Here is a 26,905-nt window from a genome sequence, read left to right as displayed (position 1 = left end):
TGTTGATCAGCGCAACCAGCCTGCTATCCCACCCCCCACCGCCGCAGCTCATGTTGGACAAAAAGTTCTCCCAGGTCTGAAGTACCTGGAGTTGTATAGTGTAAATAATGTATCGTTATTTGGAACACATGCATTTTATGTGTGTTCTGTGTCTACAACAATCTGGGTAAATGTAGGATGACTGGAAATGCGAGGCAAGAAATGTTGAGCACATAGCTAAAACAGAAACTTTATTCATGTTATAGTACTAATGACAAAATTTTGACATGAAGTGTATAATGTGTGAAGACTTTTTCTTCAGTTATATTCTTGGAAAAAAGCGCACTTGTTTTCTTATACTTGTACCTTTTGTGAAAGTGTTTATTTGATATTTGGACTTCAGTCTTAATACATTATACACTTAGCACACTTATGTTAGAATAATAATTATAATGACATCTTGTTAAACTCCAAAGAAGCTCTGTATAGTTCTTTGCAAAGAAAATGGTATTTTTTTCTAATTTTAGAAAATCAATGAGTTATGGAGCGTGCATTAGAATTATAGTTTAGATAATTGACTGAGTGAAACATTGTGCATATTTGGTAAACCCTTTTGTTTCCTATTTGAGTATTGTAGTAATTGTAATTGTGTATTGCCAACTATATTAGAATAAACATAGTATTTTGTGTTTGAAAAAGTAGTGAAGTAAAAGTGAATGTCGACAGAAAATGTTATACTCAAGTAAAGTAGAAATATTCTGAAATCATACTTAAATTCAGTAACAAAGTATTCCTAATTCATTACTATACAATGGTATTTATACTAATGCTAATACTAATACAGAGTAATAAAATAGTGCTAATGCCAGTATTATTTTTAATACTGATAACAGCAATGTATTAATAGTATTAGTGAATATAACAGCACCACAGAAATTAATAGTAAAAAATCACTAAGAATTGAGAGAGAGAAAAATAGCAAAGAGGAAGTAAAGTAATTTAAAGGAGCAAAAAAGTAAGACTGAGAAAAGAAAAATAGTAATGATAATAAAGAAAAAAGGAATAAAACAAAAAGCGTTGAAAATCATTTAGTAATAACAAGTTGATTGCTCAAACTAATGTTACAAATTTTTCTGTATATGTTAAACACTTTCAGACTTTAGCAGAAAATACATTTCCAGTCTGATCCATTTCATTGTTGGATCCTATTCAGGAACTGCAGAAAGCAGGGAAGATGCATGTCTGTTAGCCTTCTGTAGCCCATCCGTCGTATCTTGCCTCAGGCTGTGTAGTGTGTCATCTGCTTTGGCTTAGGTTTTTTTTCTGTCTTTCTCAGGTAGAATTCTCAGGGACATATGTCCTGTGTTGTGGGGGTTCTTTGTACAGCATTAAACAGGTAAATTTTAACATTAAAATTACTTGAAAAGAAGCACTGCTTTTGAGGAGAGGCAGTATCAACCATCCATGCCTGACAACGAATCAGGCTAAATCCCCAAGCTTCGTTTAGGGCAAGTGTTACTCCAAATTCATACTTACAGTATGTGAAGACTTGTGAATTTGTAAATTTAAAATTCCATCTGTGCATCTTGTTTATATTTTGTGAGTGAGCATGAAAACCCTTAATGACAACTAAAAAATTGATTTGTTTTCCCACTCAGAATTATATACACAGGAAAAAATACACAGAAATGTAGATTTTACTGACCAGAATAACTAATTGTGACTAGTGAAAAAAACAAATAACTGTAAATATTAAAATAGGTTACCATAAGTACCTATACTTCAGGGTGGGAAAGCATCTCCAGCAGAGAAAACAGTTAATTGTTACAACTAACATTGAACCTGTAGACACTAAAATGGAGAGCTGCTGCAATCACATTATAAGACAATGAATAAAATGAATCACAATAAAAAAAAAATCAATGCAACCAGCAATCTTTAAAAACAACAAAAATTTCTAAAAAAAATATCTGTAGTACTAGGGTGTTGTACCGTGTTAGCCATTATGAATGTAGAGAAAAGCCAAGCAAAATGACACCTTTTATTGGCTAACTAAAAAGATTACAATATGCAAGCTTTCGAGGCAACTCAGGCCCCTTCTTCAGGCAAGATGTAAAAAAAATATGTAAAGGTTTTTCAGGCACTTGTTACTGAATTGCTTGTAACTTTCCTTGCTCTGCTACAGCTGGGACATGAAGGAAACATCACCCAAAAGCATTCAGAACTATATTATAGTGTTGCCCCCCAGCCCAGTGCTATATTTTTAAAGACAAAGCTCTATAAACACCTAAATAAAACTGAAGCATCAATAGAAGAAGATATATAGGGGGTTTGCAAGCAAACCTACATCAAACAAGAACAGAGAACTGGTGACTGCTACATCTGAGGTGTTCAAAGCAGGTGTCAAAGAGCCACACTGTCAGATCAAAACAAACAGATCTGTGCCATGTAGCTTATTGCACTTGCATGGGTACTGTATCACATCCCGCATCGATTATTGTAATTCCCTACTGGCAGGTGCCCCTTCTAATCTTATATCACAGCTCCAGCTTATTCAAAACTCAGCTGCAAGAGTCCTTACTCGAACCAGCAGCAGCGAGCACATCACACCCATCCTGCTCCGTCTTCACTGGCTCCCTGTGTCCTACAGAATCGAATATAAAATCCTACTAATAACCTACAAAGCTTTAAATAACCTCGCACCAAACTACATCAGTGACCTCCTCCATCACTATGTGCCTGCCTGCCCACTAAGGTCCTCTGATTCTGGTAATCTTGTTGTGCCCCTCACTAATCTACACTCCATGGGTGACAGGGCCTTCAGCTGTATAGCGCCCAGACTCTGGAATGACCTACCAAAATTAATCAGGTCAGCTGACTCCATGAATTCCTTTAAAAAACAACTCAAAACTCATCTGTTCAGGAAGGCTTTTAGCTCTATTTGACTTTATTACCTTTCTCTCAGTTTACATCTCTGTCAAGATGCTAATGTAACCTGTATGTGTGTGCTAGACCATCAATTATGTTGTGTTTTTTTCAGAATTTACTGTCTTAATCTTCTTTATTTATTTATCTGGTTTGTACAATGCTATATACTGTATATTCTGCCGTTCTTTATTATAATCTGTAAGTGCCTTGAGCATGGGAAAGGCGCTATATAAATAAAATGTATTATTATTATTATTATTATTACCGCAAGTCTCATCCTCTGCCCTTTTGTCATGCTCTACCTGTCAAAGTGATGTATCCCACTAAGGTGGATTCTGTATTGGACCAATAATAATAATAATAATGATGATAATAATAATAATTGTGTTAAAGGTTTAAACAGAGCTTTCAATGAAAATAAATGCAAATAAAAAAAATCAGGTAGACCATGAAACTATAGTAACATCCATCCATCCATCCATTATCCAACCTGCTGAATCCGAACACAGGGTCACGGGGGTCTGCTGGAGCCAATCCCAGCCAACACAGGGCACAAGGCGAGGAACCAATCTCGGGCAGGGCACACACAAACACACCCACATACCAAGCACACACTAGGGCCAATTTAGAATCGCCAATCCACCTAACCTGCATGTCAACAAAAAACCTTAAATAAGCAGACCACTTTGGGTTTCATGCCAAGATATGTGGACTTAAATAGGAATATTCAGGATAACAGTTTAATAGGAATGTGTAATGGACCGCAAAACACAAAAAATAGTGTCAATGTACAAATTCATAACACTATTTTAAAAGCAGGTTTATATGAAGATATGCAAGTACAACAATAGTGAACTTTAAGTATCCCAAGTGTTAACAGGAAAACCTCTTCAAAATGTTGATTGGAAATCAGTGATTGTATAGTATAGTAACACATCAATGAGAGGATAAACCTGTTTAAATGTGAAATTCTGATATAATTAGAATAGAATGTAAAAGATGTAGTTATTTGATCTAGTGAGCTTGACCGTGTTTTTATAGAGCTTATACAGAAACCCTAAAACTGGTAAATTTATTTTTAGTATGGCAAATTTTGAGCAGGTGCAGCAAAATCTGAAAGTGACAAAAAACGGAAAACACATTTTGAGCATAGAGACGTCCCAGGAGTAAAGGTTTAATTTAAAGTTTATTACATACTTTGCAGTACTGGTTTGTTTCAATACTTAGAGACATTAGAAACTTTAAGAGAAGCTGCTATATAACATGTACTAGAAAATTAATTTTTGCACTAACTCTAGGGCTTATGAGTATATAATAGCAGCAGTTATGAATTGCCACAGAAGAACTGAAGTAAAGACATATGTGCATCCAGTGGGTGTTTTACAGTATTTAGTAGTAAAAGAATGGTCAAAGAGTGTAGGTGAATGGAGAAAGGAACTTGATGTACAGAAAAGGAAATGACAAATTCATTGAAATTGGTGTTATACTTGTTCTTCATCTGTGTATAGTTTGGAAAGGTCCCATAAGAAACAGGAAGTTGTAATAAAATGCTGAATGATATGGAGAACACTGATAGAGCTGCTACTGGATTGGAAAGGCAGAAATCATTTAAATTGTTGGGACTTAAACATTTACCCCATATTGCTTAAGAAATAGTTATAGTATGTAGAAATTTAATGTGTATTTTTCAGAATTAAGCACATAGTTAGGAATTTTTTAAACATTGCATGGAAGGAATTTTTCCATGGTATAAAAAAGTGATTGACAAACCCTCTCCAATTATGATTTTTGAGATAAATGTGTAAGACACAGAAATTTTTAAAAGTGAAATCTCTGGTTAATGGGGAAATGTAACATTTTCCTATCTTCTTTTAACACTTGAATTACGAGAGCCTACGAAAAAACTCGTAGATCCGTCCCACCTTAAATCGCTTCTCACCTCTCCGTCAGCGTCTTTTGTCCTGTAAATGTGTGGATAAGCAGCAAACAGCAAGCAGCCTACTATCACATCCCCCACCGCCGCACAGTTTTCGTAGCTCAAGTCTGTTTACCTGCGTGTCAGTTGCTTGGAGTTGTATAGAGTGAGAAGTCAAGCTAAATCGCACCTTTTATAAATACTATATCATTATTTGGAACACATGCATTTCATGTTTGTTCCGTGTCTACAACGATCTATGTAAACACATCGTTAAAACAGAAACGTTTTTGATGTTTTAGTAATAATTGACAAAATGTAGACATGAAGTTTATAATGTAACAGAAATATAACAGAACAAGTGCGCTTTTATTCAAAAATATAACTGCAAATAAAGAATCCACCTTAGGGTGCGACATTGACACGCACTTGCACCACTGAAGCAGTCGTAGTAACGGTATCAACTGCTGACTGGTAATCAAAACTTCATGGGTTCGATCCAAGATGAGTCCGTTTTGAGAAGTGAGCTGCTTTTATTCTTACTATTTTAGAATAAAAACATACATTTGATTTCAGTCTGTAACAGCCGGTGTAAATGTATGATACTTGTAAAGGTTAGCTTTTTTTTTTTTTTTAATATTAAATTCAGTTTCATTCTCTCAGTCACGTTCACGATCCTACCCTACCCTACCCAACCCCCCCACACCCCCCGCCCCATCTGACACTGCTGTTTTCACATAAAGATGCGCTATAGCTCTGCAGTGTACTTGTGACTTGACTCTGTAGGAAGTAAGTAAACAAACCAAGGTAAATAAGTAAATAACATTCGATCTGGCTCTTATATACAAAGTACAGTGACGGCAGCTTCCATCTGCAGCTAGACACTCTTTAGTTTGCAGGCGACTCTCCACGCTAGTGTTTACATCTGGATGGTGTATGTGCCCTAAAAAGAAGTCTGACTGCATTCTCGTACCAATGCTTGCGAACTTAAGTGTCTGCGTGCACTTTTCGTGGCATTACACATGTATAATTTGAGCATGCCCGTGTCGCTCAAACGCAGGAAGCTTTGCAGTGTACTTGGGACTTGACGCTGTAGGAAGTAAGTAACTAAATCCAAATAAATAACATTCAATCTGGCATTTATGTAAGTAACATATAAATGTTAAGATACAAGTATAACAAAACAAGTGCACTTTTATTCAATGGGGGCAGGGAGGTGTTGTGGAAGCATGAACGTGAGTGAGAGAATAAAACCGCGGAAGCTGCCATCGCTGTACTTGGTATATAAGAGCCAGATCGAATGTTATTTATTTGGATTTAGTTACTTACTTCCTACAGTGTCAAGTCACAAGTACACTGCAGAGCTTCCTGTGTTTGAGCAACATGGGCATGCTCAAAAAATACACGTGTAATGCCACGAAAAGTGCTCGCAGACACTTCAGTTCGCAAGCATTGGTACGAGAATGCAGTCAGACTTCATTTTAGAGCACATACACCGTCCAGATGTAAACACTAGCGTGGAGAGTCGCTTGTGAACTGAAGAGTCTATAGCTGCAGGTGGAAGCTGCTGTCGCTGTACTTTGTATATAAGAGCCAGATCGAATGTTATTTACTTATTTACCTTGGTTTATTTACTTACTTCCTACAGCGTCAAGTCACAAGTACACTGCAGAGCTATAGCGCGTCTTTATGTGAAAACAGCAGTGTCAAAAGAGAGGGTGGGGTGGGGTTGTAGGGTAGGATTGTGAACGTGACTGAGAGAATGAAACAATTAAAAAAAAAAATAAATAAATAAAAACACAAAGCTAACCTTTACAAGTATCATACATTTACACCGGCTGTTACAGACTGAAATCAAATGTATGTTTTTATTCTTAAATAGTAAGACTAAAAGCAGCTCACTTCTCAAAACGGATTCATCGGGGATCGAACCTGTGAAATTTTGATTACCAGTCAACAGTTGATACCGTTGCGCCACCAAAGCAGTCGTAGTAAATGCGTGTCAATGTCGCACCCTAAGGCGGGTTCTTTTTCTGCAGTTACATTTTTGAATAAAAGCGCACTTGTTCTGTTATATTTGTACCTTTTGTGAAAGTGTTTCTTTGATATTTGGAATTCAGGCTTCACACATTCTAAACTTCATGTCTACATTTTGTCAATTATTTCTAAAACATGAAAAATGTTCCTGTTTTAACAATGTGTTTACATAGATTGTTGTAGACCCGGAACACACATGAAATGCAGGTGTTCCAAATAACGATATATTATTTATAAAAGGTGTCATTTTGCTTGACTTCACTCTATGCAACTCTAAGCAACTGACATGCAGGTAAACAGACTTGAGCTGAGAAAACTGTGCGGAGTGGGGGGGATGTGATAGCAGGCTGTTTGCTGCTTATCCACACATTTACAGGACAAAGGACGCTGACGGAGAGGTGAGAAGCGATTTAAGGTGAGATGGATCTACGAGTTTTTTTCGTAGGCTCTGGTAATTCTAGTGTTAACTCTTTGAACCCAAACATATTGACACCGATAAGCCCGCAATACAAATTTTAAAGCATGGTTCATTAAATGTTGCTTTGCAACCAGGAACCATAAAACCAAGCCAAAGTTATAAACTAAAGTTCCATCTTTCACCTAAACACAATCACAAACCAAAATCCATTCTCAACGGTCAGAGCCCAAGCCAAACAAAGGAATATACTCACTAACTCTCAGGAAGTGCATTGTACCAACCCTTATACTTTTGCATTAGTGAGTCATGGGCCATGACCTCCAAAACCATGTCCATTTAACAATGGGCAACCACATTGTGACAACGAAGCCACAAAATGGCAGCACCATTTTGGCAGCCAAAAAATGTCAGAAGAGATGACAAAAATAATTGAATTGGAGTTCAAACTAACTGACATTCTTCGGTATCAACACCCTAGAAAATGTTTATGTACATTCCCAAGGAGACACAGGACAAGTTTAATCCAATACCAGTTATAACAATATAGCGTTAATCCGTGTGTTGTTTTCTTCTCCTTAAATTCTGCATGTTTAGATTGTCCATGCTATTTATGGTCAACAGATCAGTTGTAGTCAAGTTCAGCCATGGCACATATTGAGTGTGGACAAGCTGGAACCTGTCTCAGGCAAGCATATGGTAGCTTGTTGTTTGAATGTACAATGTGCACGTATCACAAACCTGAGTTTGTCTTTTTCGGTTGAATGAGAAGTTCGGTGCATGCAAGTGGCGAAAAAAATGTAAAATTGCATGCATGCACCACCCCCCCCCCCCCCCCCCAAGTGCAAGTCACACTTGTATAAGCTTCTACATCTTCTGTAGAATTCACGCCAACTCTCGTGGCTGTGGTTGGGTGTGAGCTGAGTGGACTGTTCCACACACACACACGTCCTTCTTGGTGAGAACTGATTTGCATGCAAGCACTGAAAAAAATGTAAAAGTGCATGCTTGTGACATCTAGTGGCTATAGTTGAGCTTGAGCAGAGCGGATTGCTCCACATACACACGCACTCGCAGGTCTTTCATTTATATGTCTATGTAATGCCATTTTATCTCTTTATTTTACTGAGTTTTGTTTTGCCTTTAGAACTGGTGCACATGATCATTTTAGATATACAAAAATGCTGTTTATTTAGCTTTTTAGTAAGTAGTGGTTTTGTTTTATTTTTAAGGGAGTGCCATTTTATCTTATTTCACTACTATAAAAAATTGTTACAGGATTGTTCAGAAACCAACATGGACTTGCAGTAACATTTTTTTAAAGAGGGTTGTTTGGTTTAATTTTTTATTCAGTTTGTTTTATTCAGTTTATTCTGTATGTTTTCCCTATGGGAAAACTGAGTTTTTGGCTTGTAACATCAGAGTGTGCCCCAGTAACATCTTTGCTTGACGTTACAGTGTGCACCATCAAGTTTTTTTTTTTCATGAGATAATCTCAAAAAAGAAGTCACATATCAAAGTCGCCGAGAAAAGGCGAGTAGTAGCCCACCGTCTGAGTGTCATATGAAAGCTTATTAGGGTACAGACAAAAAAAATAGGCACACAGTGGGGAAAAAAGCATGAAATGTCAACTTTAATCTCGAAATTTCCACTTTAATCACGTAGTTTATTTTGCCATTAAAGTAGAACATCATAAACTTCATCTTAACATCGTTTAATTTACTAGTTTCTCAAATCCCGTTGTAACTAAAGTAGCACGTTAAATGCTTTGTTCTGTATTTGATCTTCTTTGTGCTCTGTGTGTGAATCACTACCTGCTTCTTAAACGGGCTTTCTCTTTCTCCGACAGGACACATAATCCATTACATTCGTAATATTACAGTTCTCTGAATAATTAAAATACTGAGATGTACACGTGATATCTTTTTCATGATGATAGGAATGAAAGCATGTTATTAAACATGGGAACACGGTGGCGCAGTGCTTGTTCATGTCTCATGCAAGAGTCTTGCTGCGCCATGTGCGACCTTCGATGAAATAATTTATTACAGAAGTACTGTCTCTTTCAAACGTACTAACCTCCAATTCCTTGCCTTTACTTTTCTTTCTCCAAATGCCCAATCACCTCACAATCATCTCTGTAATAGACGTGAAGCCATTTGTAAGCTTAGAACGCAGATTCTTCAAAACTTTTAAGGAACATTGAAATATCTTCGTAATACATGTTTAATTATTGTATCCGTCTATTCTTCCAGTGTCGCGTCAGCACCAGCAAGAATACAACGCAATGCAGGAACAATCCTTGAACTAGCTAGCGCTGCAGCACTGTGTCCTCACATGTTTAATTATTAACAATACAGATTTTTTAAATGAAGTTAGTTTTATCTGTATAATACAGTAATCCCTCCTCCATCGCGGGGGTTGCGTTCCAGAGCCACCCGCGAAATAAGAAAATCCGCGAAGTAGAAACCCTATGTTTATATGGTTATTTTTATATTGTCATGCTTGGGTCACGGATTTGCGCAGAAACACAGGAGGTTGTAGAGAGACAGGAACATTATTCAAACACTGCAAACAAACATTTGTCTCTTTTTCAAAAGTTTAAACTGTGCTCCATGACAAGACAGAGATGACAGTTCAGTCTCACAATTAAAAGAATGCAAACATATCTTCCTCTTCAAAGGAGCAAACAAATCAATAGTGCTGTTTGGCTTTTAAGTATGCGATGCACCAAGGCACAAAGCTGTTGAAGGCGGCAGCTCACACCCCCTCCGTCAGGAGCAGAGAGAGAGAGACAGATAAAAAAATCAATACGTGCCCTTCGTGCTTTTAAGTATGCGAAGCACCGTTCAGCATGTCGTTTCAGGAAGCAGCTGCAGCTGCACAAAAGATAGCAACGTGAAGATAATCTTTCAACATTTTTAGACAAGCGTCTGTATCGTCTAGGTGTGCGAACAGCCCCCCTGCTCACACCCCCCTACGTTAGCGCAAGAGAGAGAGAGAGAAAGTAAGTAAGTTGGGTAGCTTCTCAGCCATCTGCCAATAGCGTCCCTTGTATGAAATCAACTGGGCAAACCAACTGAGGAAGCATGTACAAGAAATGAAAAGACCCATTGTCCGCAGAAACCCGCGAAGCAGCGAAAAATCCGCGATATATATTTAAATATGCTTACATATAAAATCCGCGATGGAGTGAAGCCGCGAAAGGCGAAGCGCGATATAGCGAGGGATTACTGTATAATCAACATATTTTGCTGCATTTCATCTTAAAAATGATATCGTCATCATATGTAAATGCGCGCTTTATAAAGTGAAGCAGGTTGTGCAATATTATAACTGTAGTGCAAGTTTACAGTGAGGTAATTGTACTTATAAGTACAAACAGTTCTACAAGGAGCACTTGATGGACTGATTGAGAACGTTTATAGTTCTTGGGATGAAACGTTTTCTAAACCGCGAAGTCCGTACAGGACAGTCTCTGCCGTAGCACAGGCAGCGTCTGCTTCATTCTGTATACCGATAATTCTTTTTCCAATTAGCTGCTGCTGTGATTCTCCACTCAGATACAGTGATATAAATACTCCGAGTGGTGCAGTGAGAGTAATATGGAAAAAGATGATCTGCTGTGGCAACCCTTAACGGGAGCAGCTGAAAGAAGAAGAAGATGCATTGAGAGTCGCAACGCTAAAGCAGTTATGGTATTTGGAATACTATGGCTATTCCCTGGACCATTATATTGCTGCAGGTTAATTACAATCAGATGCATTACACTAATAAACAATATGCAGTTAGTTTCAGTGTATTTATAAAGCCGCGTCAGGAATGTGGATCTAAGAAAGAAAGGGTGACCACACAGGAACAGTAGCACTGCTTTGACGCTGGGTGCCGCCAGTCTGCAAAACTGAGCGGAGAAATTGCGTACGCCAGGGTATGAGGTACCGTGGAAATGTGCATGGCTTTACGCCAAGTTTAGGTTTTATACATCGCAATTTGAGCGTGGAAACATTTGTACGCAACATTTCTGTGCGTACGCACCGTTTATACATGAGGCCCCAAGACATGCAGAGGAAAGAATAGTACAGAGAGGTCAGTTCAGCGCTATAGCAATCATCAGATTCAAATGTTAACAGTTCACACACACACACAAGGACCTTCCTTCCTACATTTACGACATATGTACCTGTTGCAATGTACACATAATGTTTTCCAAAATGTACTTTACAGGTCATAAAATGAATATTTCCAAATACTCAAATACCTCGGTTCACGAACATCTCGGTACACATACAAATCGGTTTACGACCAAAAAGTTCGCCAAACTTTTGCCTCGGTTCACTACCACAGACTCGGCATACGAACAAGCCAGTTTCTCTTTCGGTTTGTACATGTTCAGTCTCTCCCTGAGCATTTCCTGTGCAGCAAGCAAAAGAGCGAGAGAGAGACAGACGCACACACACAGGTAGCGCGAGAGAGAGAGCCGCGCACACACACAGGCAGCGCGAGAGAGACCCACGCGCGCACACACACAGGCAGCGCGAGAGAGACCCACGCGCGCACACACACAGGCAGCGCGAGAGAGACCCACGCACACACACAGGCAGCGCGAGAGAGACCCACGCACGCACACACACAGGCAGCGCGAGAGAGACCCACGCACGCACACACACAGGCAGCGCGAGAGAGACCCACGCACGCGCACACACAGGCAGCGCGAGAGAGACCCGCATGCGCACACACAGACAGCGCGAGAGAGCCGCATGTGCACACACAGGCAGAGCGAGAGAGACCGACGCGCACACAGAGGCAGCGCGAGAGAGACCGACGCGCACACAGAGGCAGCGCGAGAGAGACCGACGCGCACACAGAGGCAGCGCGAGAGAGACCGACGCGCACACAGAGGCAGCGCGAGAGAGACCGACGCGCACACAGAGGCAGCGCGAGAGAGACCGACGCGCACACAGAGGCAGCGCGAGAGAGACCGACGCGCACACACAGGCAGTGCGAGAGAGAGAGCTGGACGCATAAGGTAGGAAGGCAGTTAAAGAATGCACTGGGCTTGATTTTGTTTTCACTTCTGTTTACAGCGATCGGTTCGTAGCGTGCATTGTTGCAATGTTACTTTTCTTGGTGGTTTATTAAATTATGGATTTTTTCAAATGTTCATTTTTTTTTTTCCTGTGCTTAAAACTCATAAAAAAAAAAAAAAAAGTGTTTTTAGCCAGCGGTTGGTAGTACTATAGCGCGAACTATTGCAGTGTTAGTTTTCTCTGTTCAAGGTTTTCTCAGTGTTATTCAATGTTTTTACATTTAGTTTACTATTACGCTGTGCATTCTATGGTTTAATTAACTATATTTGTGCTTAAAAACTTAAAAAATATATATATTTACATACAGTTCGAATGGTCTGGAACGGATTAGTTGTATTTACATACAATCCTATGGGGGAACTTGCTTCGGTTCATGACCAAATCGAGTTTTGGAACGAATTATGGTCATGAACCGAGGTTCCACTGTATTATATGTACAGTACCTATGTCTCTGTTTTTTGTTTTTTTTTTGACATCATAGATCATAAGGCGCATACTAATTCAGCGTGAGCAGGAACACTCAATAAAACTGAATTAAAAAAAAAAATTCAAGTGACGGTGAGATACGAAGAAGGCAGAATCACCAGCATTTGTGTGTCAGCTTTTATCCCCTCCAGATCAGAGAATGTCCAGTTCCATTGCCTCAAAACACCACTCACATCTAGAGTTATTCCCAGTTTAAAATAAAAACTAACAGCGTCGGATCCCCAGGGCGGTAGTATGGGTTGTGATCGTGACTGAGAGAATAAAAATGAAAAAAAACTTTTACAAGTTCTATAAATGTACACCGTCTGTTACAGATGCATACCAAATATATGTGTTTACTGTATAATATTAACAATAAGAGCAGCTCACTACTCAAAACAGTAAATATAGGAGTCAGTCGAGATCGAACCAGAGACTCTTGATTACAAGTCAGCAAATCTTACCGCTACGCCACGGAAGCTGTTGTCTTATCCTTGATCCTTTTGTGAAAGTGTTTATTTGATCTTTGGACTTCAGGCCTCACACATTATGTAGTTTATGCCAACATTTTGTCATTTACTACTAAGATATGAAAAACATTTCTGTTTTAACAATGTGTTTACACAGATTATTGTAGAAACGGAGCACACATGAAATGCATGTGTTCCAAATAACAATCTATTATTTTTACTCTAAAACTCCAGCACTTCACTCCCATATAATCAAGGCATGAGCTGGGAGAACTTTGTGCATGTTCTGCAGCGGTGGGGGGATGGAATAGCAGGCTGCTTGTCTTTATCTGCACATTTACAGGACAAAAGATGCTGACGGAGAGGTGCGATGGGATTTAAGGTGGGCCGGATCTATGAGTTTTTTCGTAGACTCTGGTTATTCTAGTTTTAACTGGTCTTTTTACATGTTTACATTTAAACATACAATTACCTTATTATATTTAGCAACAGAGGTGTCAGAATGCACTACGGAGGTCACTGCTACATCGAACACTCAGACACAGACCCAGCTGTCAGTGTCGCTGGTTTTGGATGAGGACTGGTCGGACCTGTAGTTGGTGGGACAACTTTGTGAATGAAATGGTTGCTGCTGAAGAATGTCGAGAGAATTTTCGTTGTAACTGACATTGTTGTTGTCTTTGAATGACCTGCTTCATCCGCACATCGAAGGAAAGACAACTGTAATGAGATTTTCTGTCAGCGCTGTCAAAAACGTTGCCTGTACACTCCACTATTTAGCAGTCGAGGGGAGATTATGCAACACCGGAAATGCCTTTGGGTGTCAAGACAGGTAGTTTCTAAAATAGTAAGGCAAGTGTGTGAAGCAATTGCAGTCTATTTGAGTCCTGAGTATATGTTATTACCTGTCACAGAGTCCAAAGTAGAGGAACTGAGACTTGTGTAGAGATAAAGTAGCTATCCACAAATTCCATGGATTATTTGAACAGAAAGGGGAGGTTTTCTCTTAACATAAAAGCCACAAGTGTTCATTTATTAACATCATAGTGAAATGGCTAGGTAGTGTTCATGATGCCTGTGTTTTTGCAATTTCCATGCTGAACACACATTTGAAAATAAAAGGTCAATGAACATTAATCTGAATGACATTTCCTTTGTTATCTATGCCTGTTTCATGCTGTTGACCACAGATTTTTGCGTTTTCATGTGGATGGAAGTTTTTTTTTTAATGGTGCGTGTGTGGATGGGATTTTTTATTAAAAAAACAAAGGAGAAAAGCTCCTGTTTTAAAAAATACCTGGGTATGTGTGGACTAAGCCTAATATGAATCAGGTTGTGGTCAGATTTGCCTGAAGGATCTTATAGATATATGTGACTGTTCCCTATTAACCCCTTATGCCCTAAGGGTTTTTTGGCATTATTGTGCTTAAATTACATACCGATAAATGAACGGCTGCTATTCTACTTGTAATGTAATAAAGGAACATCAAATTACTGAAGATTAATGAATGTAATACTTTAAGTTTAAAAAAAAAAAAAGTCTTTATATGAATAAAAATATTTGTTTCACACCAAAATAAACTTAAAAAAAACCCAGAAAAATTGGTGTTTTAAAAATTTCTATCCAAAAAATTGGATTTTATAGTACATAACACATTTTACGATGCACAACCGTGGAATCAATTTTCTTTTGTGCCCCAGTCTGTTGGCTTTTAATGTACCAAGTTTAGATGTCCTATCCCACAGCATAGCATTACAAAGTTGTCCTCTTTCAGAAATATTGTGTACCTTTTTGGAAATGTTTAGTCTCTTGCACTTAAAACAAGTTTTGCAGTTATCTATAATAATAAAAGGCAAAGTCCTCACTGACTGACTGACTCACTCACTCACTCACTGACTGACTCATCACTAATTCTCCAACTTCCCGTGTAGGTGGAAGGCTGAAATTTGGCAGGCTCATTCCTTACAGCTTACTTACAAAAGTTAGGCAGGTTTCATTTCGAAATTCAAAGCGTAATGGTCATAACTGGAACATATTTTTTGTCCATACACTGTAATGGAGTAGGCGGAGTCACGTATCGCGTCATCACGCCTCCTACGTAATCAAGTGAACTAAAAACAAGGAAGAGATTTACAGCACGAGTCACACGCGGGAACGAAGGTAAATGACGTTAATTTTTGACTGTCTTTTAATACTGTGTAAGCATACATATTAACACATGTGCAATTAAACGTGTGCATTTACGGGGTGATTTCTCAGGCTTAAAAGCTCACCTTTTATCAAACGCGGGAACAAAGGTAACTGACATTGTTCACTGTCTTTTAATACTGTGTAACCATACATATTAACACATGTGCAATTAAACGTGTGCATTTACGGGGTGATTTCTCAGGCTTAAAAGCTCGCCTTTTACTAAAAAGGTAAATGCAAAACTATTTTCAATCAGTTTATTGAAACGCTCCCGTTAAGGATTGCAATAACATATTCGCGAGATAAAAGAACGAAGTAGGAGGAAATGGAGGAACAGCCGCAAACAGCGAAGAGCAAAAAATTTATTAAACAATTGAGAACGGAGCGAGTTAAGCATACAAGCATGTTCATAAGGGAAACAAAGCACGGTGTAAAACGTAAGTTTAAATTAAGTTTATAGAAACGCTCCCGCTGCGGATTGCAATAACATATTCGCGAGATAAAAGTTTAATGAGAAGACACGAGGTATAAACGAACCACACGCCGTGGCGAAACGTTAGGGGCAACAGTTTCAACCATTCTATGATCTGCTTCTCGCAACTGAAAGACGGCACATGGTGGATGTTAGCCGACTTGCTGACCGCAACGTTAGGGGCTTCAAGTATGGCGCTGACGCCACATCTCAGTGCCAACACTTTGCAGACTGTACTTAAAAGACACGCCCTCCTCACTGGACAGTTAAAAACACCAATCAAACTAACGATGACATCAAGTATTACCCAATCAAAAGTAGGAAAGGAGGCATCTTCATAAAATGCGTGTGGGATGATTTGCATGAGACGCTGCTTTAAAAAAAAAAATGATAAAAAAAATACGGGATAAATCCCGTCCAGTATTGATTCAAAACGGGACGCGCAATTTCATTCTCAAACGCGGCACGATTCCGTATTTTAAAGGACGGGTGGCAACCCTACAGTGCCAGGTAACCACCCATACAATCACATTGTGATTCAGACTAGGAATGCAATGAATGTAATTACCCCGATCTACATACAAGGCGAAAGTCTTGCAACATTCAAAGATGATGGTTTGGGATAATTAGTACTTATTAAGTACAACATTGAACATAAAACAGCTTATGAAGCCTTGAACCGAAAAAAGCAAGATCTCAGAGATCATAAAAAAAAAAAGGAGGTAATGTCGTTTTACTCGCTGTAGATTTTACTCAAACATTACCAGTTATTCCACGAGGGAGACCAGCAGATGAACTCAACGCGTGTTTAAAATCCAGGCTTCTCCCACGGTCGGTTATATGTCGCGTGTTCTCGGGTAGGTACACCAAAAAATGTATACATTTAAGCATGTAATGGGCAAAGAAAAAATGAGGTATACCCGAAGGCACTGCAGTAGTACTCAATGTAACTTTACTTCTTAAATGTTAATGTTTTACTGTTTAATAATTTATACGCTTCTTATATATTGTTCAAATTCTTTTATGAAAATACCAGTGACAGCGCAATGCACGATAACATGGAGTGAATACACCATACGCATCTGCCCACGGCCGCCCTGGTGTGCGCAGATAGGAGTTGATTCTAAAATAAAATAAACATAAAAAGAGTAATACATTCATCACCCATAAAGCGGATAGCAGACGTGACGTATTATATGTGTACCACATTTCAAGTCAATACGTGAAACGGTTTGCAAGCTACATGTGATTTAAAATCCTGGACAGACCAACGAAAAGCCACGGTAGCAAATTATTGAAGAAGATTTTACTGTTTAATAATTTATATTTATATGAAATGTGCTTCTTATATATTACTTCATATTCTCATATGATAATGATGTTAATGTTGTTTATATTGATTTCTATGTTATTGTAAGTGCATCTATGTGTGTATATGTATGTATGTATGTGTATATATATATATATATATATATATATATATATATATATATATATATATATATAAAAAATATATATATAAAAAATATATGTGTATATGTATATATAATATATGTGTGTATATGTGTGTGTATATGTATATATATATGACAGCAACACTCATAACAATGACAACACAATTACATTCACAATCATGTTACGTTATTTTTAAAATGTTTCCTTTACTTTTTCATAACCTCTTTAACACACTACTTCTCCGCTGCGAAGCGCGGGTATTTTGCTAGTAATTATATATTTATCACCCTGAAGCAACAAGTAAATAGTTTTTATTATGTACTTATAATTATGCACTCATCCAAACCTTTATACTTTTAAAATTATTTTTCATGTCAGTCTATGACAAATGTCTTTTTACCACTAGATACAGAGAAACCTTACATTCTGTACAATGGAAATGGAGTAGATTTTTTTCCTGATGTAATTCATACATTGCAATTCAGACATTTATTTCTGCCTTCTATTGCAGATGCACCACAAAGGTTTAGTGCGTTTTAATTTTTTTGTTGCTTTTTTTTTTTGCATTTCACATCTGGAATATATTAAGTACATACATACATTTTCATACAAGCTTCTTCTTGAGGAAATGCTGTACCTGGGAGCCCTGGATGCAAGGTAGGAAACAGCCCTGGACAGGGTACACACATACACTTAAACCATTTACAGTGCTCAATCAGCATAAAGAGCTAATTTTTGGCATGCAAGTCGAAAAGTGGCATACTACAAAACGGTGGGGTGCAACTGTGAGTGTTAGTATGGAGTGATTCAGTGACATTCAGTCGAAGAGCGGCCTTCCTGGAAAGGTCACATGGTGTGAACCAATCAATCTGTGTGCTTGTTTACAGAAGCTTCTGCGTAATGATGCATAAAGATTAGCTGTCACATATGCAATATCCAGTGCCTTCCATAATATTTGGGAGAAAGACACATTTTTCCTTAAATTGCCCCTTTGCTCCACAGTCAAAAATTACAAATTAAACAATTAGGACGTGATTAAAGTGCACATTGCAGACTTAAATTAAAGGGTATTTGCATAAATTCACTCACACCATGCAGAAAATGTCAACACCTTTTATAAATGGTCCATCTCATTTCATACAGGGCACTGCATTTCCTGTATTCCATGCATTACTGCGACATATAGTACAAATTGCACACATTCATATACAGCTACGGCCTCAGCGTAGATTGGATCTTTTATAAAAGCAGATTCATTCAGCTGTTATGTGCTACTCACCTCAGCATATGTGTGTTCAAATCACATATTTTACTAATGAAAGAGAGCAGGCAACATGAAAACGTGTGGTTTATTTGAAAGAAGACACTCTTGGGTATGAAAAAATACCATTATTGCTTTTGGTTGTCTTGTGAATTTATTGCAACATACCCAAACAACTTTGAAATATTGCAGGGTCCCACCAACAGAACACCTAGTGATTATGTGTTTAACCTAAAAACTGGAAAGTGTTATGATGCAATTTTTTTATTTTATTTTATATTTTTTTTTTATATGCACAGATTGGGTGTTGGTACATGTGGTGCCCCTCAGTGATAACTGCTTTTGTAGTAAATCCTGTCAATGATTTACATAAAAGTGTATCAAGCTGGTTAAGTTTGCAGGTGACACTACACAAAGGAATAATGGATACTCTTGAATACGGACAATTATTACAGAAGGACTTTAAAACAGTTTAGTGCAGGTTATGAAATTTTAAAATGTCCTGTACAAATAGAACATTGGCGTCATAGTGGACTCATCACTATGCACCTTCAGACATAAGCACATAAGTCATTAAGACTGCCAACAGGGCAATGGGTTGCATAACATAATGTGTCAAGTAAAAGTCACAGATTATTTGAAACTGTACAGTGCACTTGTGAATTCTTATCTGGAATACTATGTGCATGCTTAATGATTCAAAAGGAAGTCAAATGTAGAGTGACTACCTTCTCCAGGACTGCAGAGTATGAGGAGAGTTTTAACCCTTACAGCATATTCAAGTGCCGACTGTGAGAGAATAATTTGCAGGTAACAGAATTTAAGTATTTTGGTTTGTAATGCACAGTGAAATGTATAAGCGTTGTTTTAGAAATGTCATAAAGAGACTGCTGAAATGGTCAAATAAACAGAATGTTCCAGGGGGACAGTTCAAGAAACTGGTTTATGTAATGTTCTTTCACGCGCCTAGTAAGACTTGCTAGTTGGCATGTGTACAGTTTTCATTACAGAATAAGAGCTGAATCCAAGAGATATTGAAGAACAAGGTTATAATGGAGAAATACTTTTATTTTAGGTTGGTTTTCCTCTGTGGTAAAGCTCCTCATATATTTTAACCTGTATGATATGTAAGCGTTAATTCAAAACTGTTATGCAAATTGTCTATAAATATATAAATATAACCCTCTTCCTGTACTTTTGAATAATTCTGACCATTTAGTAAAAGACTGCTGTGATGGATGCTCCCTCTTCAATATGGTGCCGCAAGAGTAAGCAAATGATGCAGATGGACTAGCTTTCTCCTGCCTGATTACTGACTCAAAAAGGTTTTATCAAGCTTGTCCTGGTTGAGGATAAGTTTCTTTCTTTAATTAAGATGTCCTTTTCAACCACATGACTCGATGCTTTTCCTTTCAATTCTTTTTTAACCCAAATTAGGTTGAACACAATTTTGGTGCCCTGGACATCAAAATTTACAGCCCAAACCAATTTTTTTTATTGATTGACCATCTTAACTTGTACTAGTGGTAATCCTGCATTTTGGAACAGGTGACATTTCAGATGTTTTTATGGAATATAACCAAGTGGTACCCTAAATGGGAGGTAAAATCCCTTAAGGTGGATATATGTTTTCATAAAGACATTCATAAATAAATATTTGTCTCAGTTGGAAACTTAGCTTCTCCTTGGGATCAAAGCTCAAGAAATATAGAAAAATGGTAGGTCAGAATTGACTGAATTACATGGCCATACCCAAAGCATGTAGCAGCTGTACAAAAATATGACATTTAGAAACTTTCTTGAATTTTGTAAATTTAGGGCAGTTTATTAAAAGTCTTAAAGTCTGTGTGCTGAAGACATGCCATTTAGGTGTGTTTTATGGGTTGTGAACAGATTTACCCTAAATGCAGTGGAAAATCTATTAAAGTCAATAGTTACCCGGTGAACATTGTTATGTTCAAAATAGGCAGCAGCTATACTGAAATATGACATTTGGAAACTTTATTGCTTTTTGTAAAGTTAGGATGCCTTACTAAGTTTTCACAGTTCTGTCCAGAAAAGATGACTTTTTTTATTTTTATGGATTACGAAGAAACAAACTGCCCTAAACGCAGTAGAAGATCCAGTAAAGTCGATGATGGAACAAAAAGACATGGCAAGGTACAAAGTAAATCAAATATTAGACGTTGTACAAATTATATGACGTTTAACTTTTTTTCTGTTCATAAATTTAAGGAAATGTAGGCAAAGTCATAGTTTCATCCTGAACTTATGGAATTTATAGAGCTTTTGCTAATTTTAAATGCAAAAATGGATCAAACTTGATATGAAGACGTTGTGAGGGCTAATCATTTAAATTTCATTAAAGGTAGGTTAAGGAATGATGTTTGAAATTTTAAAGAGAATTGGTAATGTTGATTAAATATAGTACTTTAACTAGTACATGTGGGAACAGAGTGAATTAAGCTGATTAAGGTCAAATTTCACACAGGAAAAAAAAAGTTTCTTCTTTAAATAAACCATATAGGAACAAGGAATAATAACTTAATAATGTAGCAGGTAGTAGTATATGGGAACCCTTAGATCCTTGCATGATGTAAAAGTTATATGAATGGGGATTAATGGGCAGTGTTGGGTAGAATTGCCTGATTTCATCAAATTTGTTTTTATTTTAGATTATTTTCTATCTTTAAAGTGGTTCTTTATTAGTGAATACTATTGTTTACCCTTTGAGGACTGGTCTCCTTTTCCATTTTCATTCTTTCCTTGTGCCAGATATTGGCAGGATTGATTACAGATCACAGAAAGCTTCAAAAGATGGACAACTGGATCTACATTTAAAACATCTTAAATGTCTGTATCTTAAGCTATAACATGGAAAAACACTTAGCAATTTGGAGATTTGAACATTTATCGTCAGAGATTCAAATGGTACTTAACTTCAAGGTAATGTTGAAATGTTGTCAATTTTTGGTTCCTTATTTCTGTAGTAATACATTTTGAAATGGTCTTAACTGTAACATCATGGAAATAGTTTTTTGTTTGGGTGTTCTTGGAATTCCTTCTTCAAATACGCTACAAATGATGACGCTCAGAGTCTCAGTAACATCAGTTTAGCTTCTGAGAAAAATAGGTATAATATTTTGTTATATGGAGTCATGTGAGTTATATTCTTTTAGCCACATTATTTGTGGCATTACAAATAGTACTTGTATTTCAAAAACACATTTTATTTTCCTTAGCTGCCTTAGAAAGATGTTAGCACAGAGATTTTCCATACTACACTTTAATGTTTATGCACAGGCCAAGCCACCTAAAACCTTGCTTCTAAGATGAAAGCCCTTCTGATAAAATGTTATACCACAAGTGTTTTCATTGTCTTTCATTAGTATTCCAATAAAATTAAAATAGTCCTATTGTGTGTTCGTTCTGTTGTGTACTAAATTTTAGATTTTAGAGAGGTAACAAAGTTTATTTGTTCTGTGAAACCTATCCTCTAGGCCTAAAAACTATATTGTGAATGTTGCTTATGTAATAGAGATATTTATAACCCCTCAGTTACAGGAAAACACACTTTGAGTATTGATATGTATATTATGAACAATAATTCCTATATTTTGCTAAAGATATGAGAAGCAGGCACTCTCTGATTGCTGTTGACTAGCATACCACATTTTTTTATGAGTCTTCTTGCCTCCCCACCTCTGTAGTTAATACATTATTACTACTTTAAAGGTACTATTATATTGTACAGTAATACCACCCTATAATTTGTAAACCTTATTTATACCATTTAAGTTATGCAACTTGCATCAGTTTAATTGTTGCTGGCCCAGCGGTTCCTACGATTTTTTTTATCATGGAACCCTTCAGAAGACACTTTTTTTCCCCCCACGGAACCCTAACTCTATCCCTGATATTTACGAAAAATTGTAAACCCGCAATTTTCTTCCTTCCATTTACTCATTGTCTGAGTGTTTTGCATAACATGGCTGTAGTAAGTTTGGAAATAAAGAGAAAACATCTATATATATATATATATATATATATATATATATATATATATATAATATATATATATAATATATAATTCACTAAGTCCATGGCAAGCAAGATGCACGCAAGACAGCCACGCCCACCAACAATTCACTAAGCAGCCAACCATGGCACATGCATGTCAGAGCCCCGCCCACCAACAATTCGCGCGAGAGCAAAAGCATTTGCCAACAATGTTTTCATTAATCAAGAACGAAAGTCGAAGGTTCGAAGACGATCACATATCGTCGTAGCTCCGACTATAAATGATGCCGACTGGCGATCTGGCAGCGTTATTCCCATGATCCGCCAGGCAACCAAAGTCTTTGGGTTCCGGGGGGGAGTATGGTTGCAAAGCTGAAACTTAAAGGAATTGACAGAAAGGGCCTTTGGCTTAATTAGACTCAACACGGGAAACCTCACCCGGCCCGGACAAACAGAACAATGAAAAGTCAACGTGGCTCAGAGGTGCAAGTGGACTGTAGCAGATGTGAAACCGACTGAGGCGGTGTTTGGAAAATGAATAGTCAACGTGACTCACAAGTGCATGTAGACTGTACATAGACGAAAGCAATTCAGGTGAGGAGTTGGGGGCGGGCACATGAGCAGGCAGTGCGTACTGAACAATGACTAAGAGATGACTGTTCACCCATCAATACATCGTCCTCATTGGGCGTCCTTCCCCTCACACCCTGTTCCGCCCTCCGCGCACGACTGCCGTCCAGCCCCGTCCCTCGCTCTGGGAGGTGGGGGCGCGGTGGCGGTCCTCCAGTTTTCCGTCACGGACAATTGTATGTTGCTCTCTCCAGAGTTCCCTTACAGTCGTATCCTCAAACCCACCCCATAAGAAGAAGCATGTTTGTCGCGGATGTGAATCACTGTATGCGGCCTGTAAAACAGTTTGCAAGGGGTATCCCATGGTCTTACAGTTGGTGGACGGGTCTCTGTTAGTTGCTCTTGCGAGTGGGTACATGGCCAGGCAGTGTGTATGCTTCGAGAGGGAGGGTGGACGCGACAAGACCATCTAAGAAGAATCATATTTGTCGCGGATGTGAATCGCTGTATGCAGCGTGTAAAACAATTTGTTTGTTGCGGATGTGAATCGCTGTATGCTGTGTGTAAAACAGTTTGCGAGGGATATCCCATGGTCTTAGCAGTGTCTATGCTTCGATGTGAATCGCTGTATGCAGCGTGTAAAACGCTGTATTGTATGTTGCCTTCTCCAGAGTTCCATCTTTTCATTCACCTACAGTCGTATCCTCAAAACCAACCCCATTTGGACAACTGTGTCTTTCAGGAAGTGTTCACCTATCAATACATAATTATGCGGTGTGGGTTGGCTAGTTTTAAATATAACCACAAACCTTTATTTCGGTACAAGAAAATATCGAAAATAACCACATGTATTTTGGTACGTAAAATCATTGGATATAACCACAAACATTTAATTTGATACAAGGAAACATTGGACTTGCATCTAATGTGATGAATGAAATTGTTTTATTCTTGTACTTAAAATAGTTTTGAAATTGATTTTTATATCCGACAGCTGAATCGAGAGCAGTATCCAACTTACTCCTAAATTTGTTTTTGATGTAACCATAAGCTGAAAAGCCTAATTTGCATCGATAGGTGGACATGAAGGGGTCAAGAGCTTGGATAACATTTTCAGCTACTGATGGGTATCAGTCCCTTTAGTCCTACACAAATGTCATTCAATGGCACAGGTTCAAATTTCGTTTTTAAAGCAGAGGTACATTGAATTTCCATAAGATCTTCATACTCTGGTACGGAGAACATGTGAGGTTTATTTCGGTTAACAACATGGTTTTGCATCCACTCCGATGTCCCTGTTTGGTGTCTGGGAAGTGCTCTGACAGGAATTTCGTGAGGTTCATTAAATGCTTACAAATGTTTTTGTACACATCAGCATCGATTTCCAACCCCTTTTCCCTCAGAAACTGGGCCAAGATAGGAAAACATTCAAAGTTTTTCTCATCTACACATTCAATCCAATAGTTAAGTCCGGTTTTCAATTATGGTATTTTGTCTGTCACTGTGAACATGGTTGTATCTTTCTTTTGCAAAGATGTAGTAAATTCATTAAGTTTCCTGAATGTGTCAGCGAGATAAGCACAGTGCATGAGCCACTTCTTATTGTGTAAAAATTCGGCTTGTTTGCTAGGTGCAGAACCATGGCCTGGACTTAGCCTCTTGAAAGCTATCTAACTTTTGTATTAATTAGAAGCAATGGATATTAAGTTACCATTTCTTTGCAAACTTTTGCAAAAAGTCTTTACTGTAGTGGGCAAGACTATATAATTGACAATTTTTACAGCCTCATTAAGAACATCCTTTTAGCCAGATGGAATGTTCTTCACCACAAGGTCATGCCAGTGCAAGATGCAATGACTACAAGTACGATTTGGCAGTACATTTTTTTATTCCTGATACCGTCCCTTTCAGTTTTCCCACTATCACTGCAGCCCCATTGCTACATACGTTAACATACTTAAACCAATCAATATCATGTTTACACATGTAACAATTGATGAATTTAAAAATTTCTTCCCTGGTTGCATTGGTCTCCAAAGGTGTGTATAAAACAAATATTCTTCAAAAGATTCTTTCAACTGGTACCTCACAAGCAAAATCGCAAGTCCAGTGATATCTATACTCTTGTCCAGTTGCTTTAAAAATTTTCAGTCTCTTAATTAATTCATCTTTGATATAGTCTGAGATATTATGAATATGGTCAGACACATTGATGTTAGAACATTGGACTGATGAAACTTTTTCCTCCTCCTCCTCTCCAAGCACACAACTGACTATTTCTTTCATACATGGTTTGATGAGGTCTTCTACAATTGTATGTGGTTTCCCAGCACGGGCAATCCTGTAACAAAAATAAAAAAAAGTAAGAAAAATGATGCTTCAGGTGCATTTTTATTATCGGTCTTGGCATGTTTCTGTAAGCAAGCCACAGCGGCATCTTGGACTTCTTTGTGGTTTTTTTAAAAAAACTGACGTCCTTTCTCTTTAGGGTGCGGGTGGTTTGTTTCCAGGTGTCGTTTCGGTTTAGCAGGTTCCAAGGAACTGTTAAGGAGTATTTTGTTGCAAATAACACATCGCCCATCCGGGTGTTCTGCACCTCCAATAGGAATAAAACCTTAAGATAGATGAGTCATCGTATTTCCATTTTTTCGAAGATTTTAAACCTTCCCTTTCAAACCTGTCACTACAGGTAAAATTCCATTATAACGAATATCTTTACAACGAAATTTTCATTCGAAGTATTTTTATGGTCCCGACAGCTTCCCCATATGACACGAGTCTATTGAAATCTCGTTACTACGAAGTACATTCAGCAGATCCTTTCATTATAACAAAGTGCACAAAAGACCTTGAAATGCCTGAATGAATCATCCACAGAGGAGTTAGTTCTGTGGCTGCAGCTCAGTTGTGCACAACGATCCCCAAACAGAAACACTGTAATTTTTTTCTTTCTTCGAACTTTCCTCATACTGGTTTTTTTTTTTTGCCTTTTTTGTTTCCTGTGGTTTTCAGTGATACCTTTTACTTATTGCTCGTCAACATTTGAAAAACATCCATTGGAATCTAACTCATTGTCACCCTCCTATAGAAACGGCAGAAATGGAAAAAGGATAACAGTTCATATTAGAAAAAAAAAACTTTCATTTTTTGCAGCTCTCGATTACTGCAAAAAGAAAAAAGATGTTGCCAGTGAATTCGGAATTTCGCCATCGACACTGTCAACTTTCTTGAAAGAGCAAAAAAAGTAGAAAAATCTTGGGTTGCAAATGTATGTGAACTGCTGCATTTGAAGACGTCAAAAAAGCCGTTTTTATGTGGTTCAGTGAAGCTTGTTTAAGAAACATTCCTATTAATGCGGCATTCATTCAAGAAAATGTGAGGTTTGTAAACTCTGTTGGGACCAGCCCCAACTAGACAGCAAGCCGAAGAGCGTCCTCAAGTGCAATCTCCGCATCTGTACGGGGCAATAGCAGGCTCACAGATATGCTGCGTCTTTCCACCAAAGTAAACAGAAAAGATCTCGATGGGTGATGCAAGGTTACGAGCACATAAATTGTAAATGTAGATACTGTAACAGGATTACTTGATCACTGACCTGGCCATGATCCTGCCTGACTGCTATGTCTGTATAGCAGAGTGG

At 37.9% G+C, this 26,905-nt stretch overlaps 1 protein-coding gene across 12 annotated transcripts in view; it reads left to right on the top strand.

The window, feature by feature from the left end:
* LOC114656015 (calmodulin-binding transcription activator 1-like) overlaps positions 1-26,905 on the top strand; it is a 559,017-nt gene that overhangs the window by 165,086 nt on the left and 367,026 nt on the right. The window lies entirely within an intron of this gene.

Source organism: Erpetoichthys calabaricus, chromosome 8 (genome assembly GCF_900747795.2).
Source record: "Erpetoichthys calabaricus chromosome 8, fErpCal1.3, whole genome shotgun sequence".
NCBI classification, from domain to species: Eukaryota; Metazoa; Chordata; class Cladistia; order Polypteriformes; family Polypteridae; genus Erpetoichthys; species Erpetoichthys calabaricus.
This window is presented reverse-complemented; position numbering and strand designations above follow the sequence as displayed.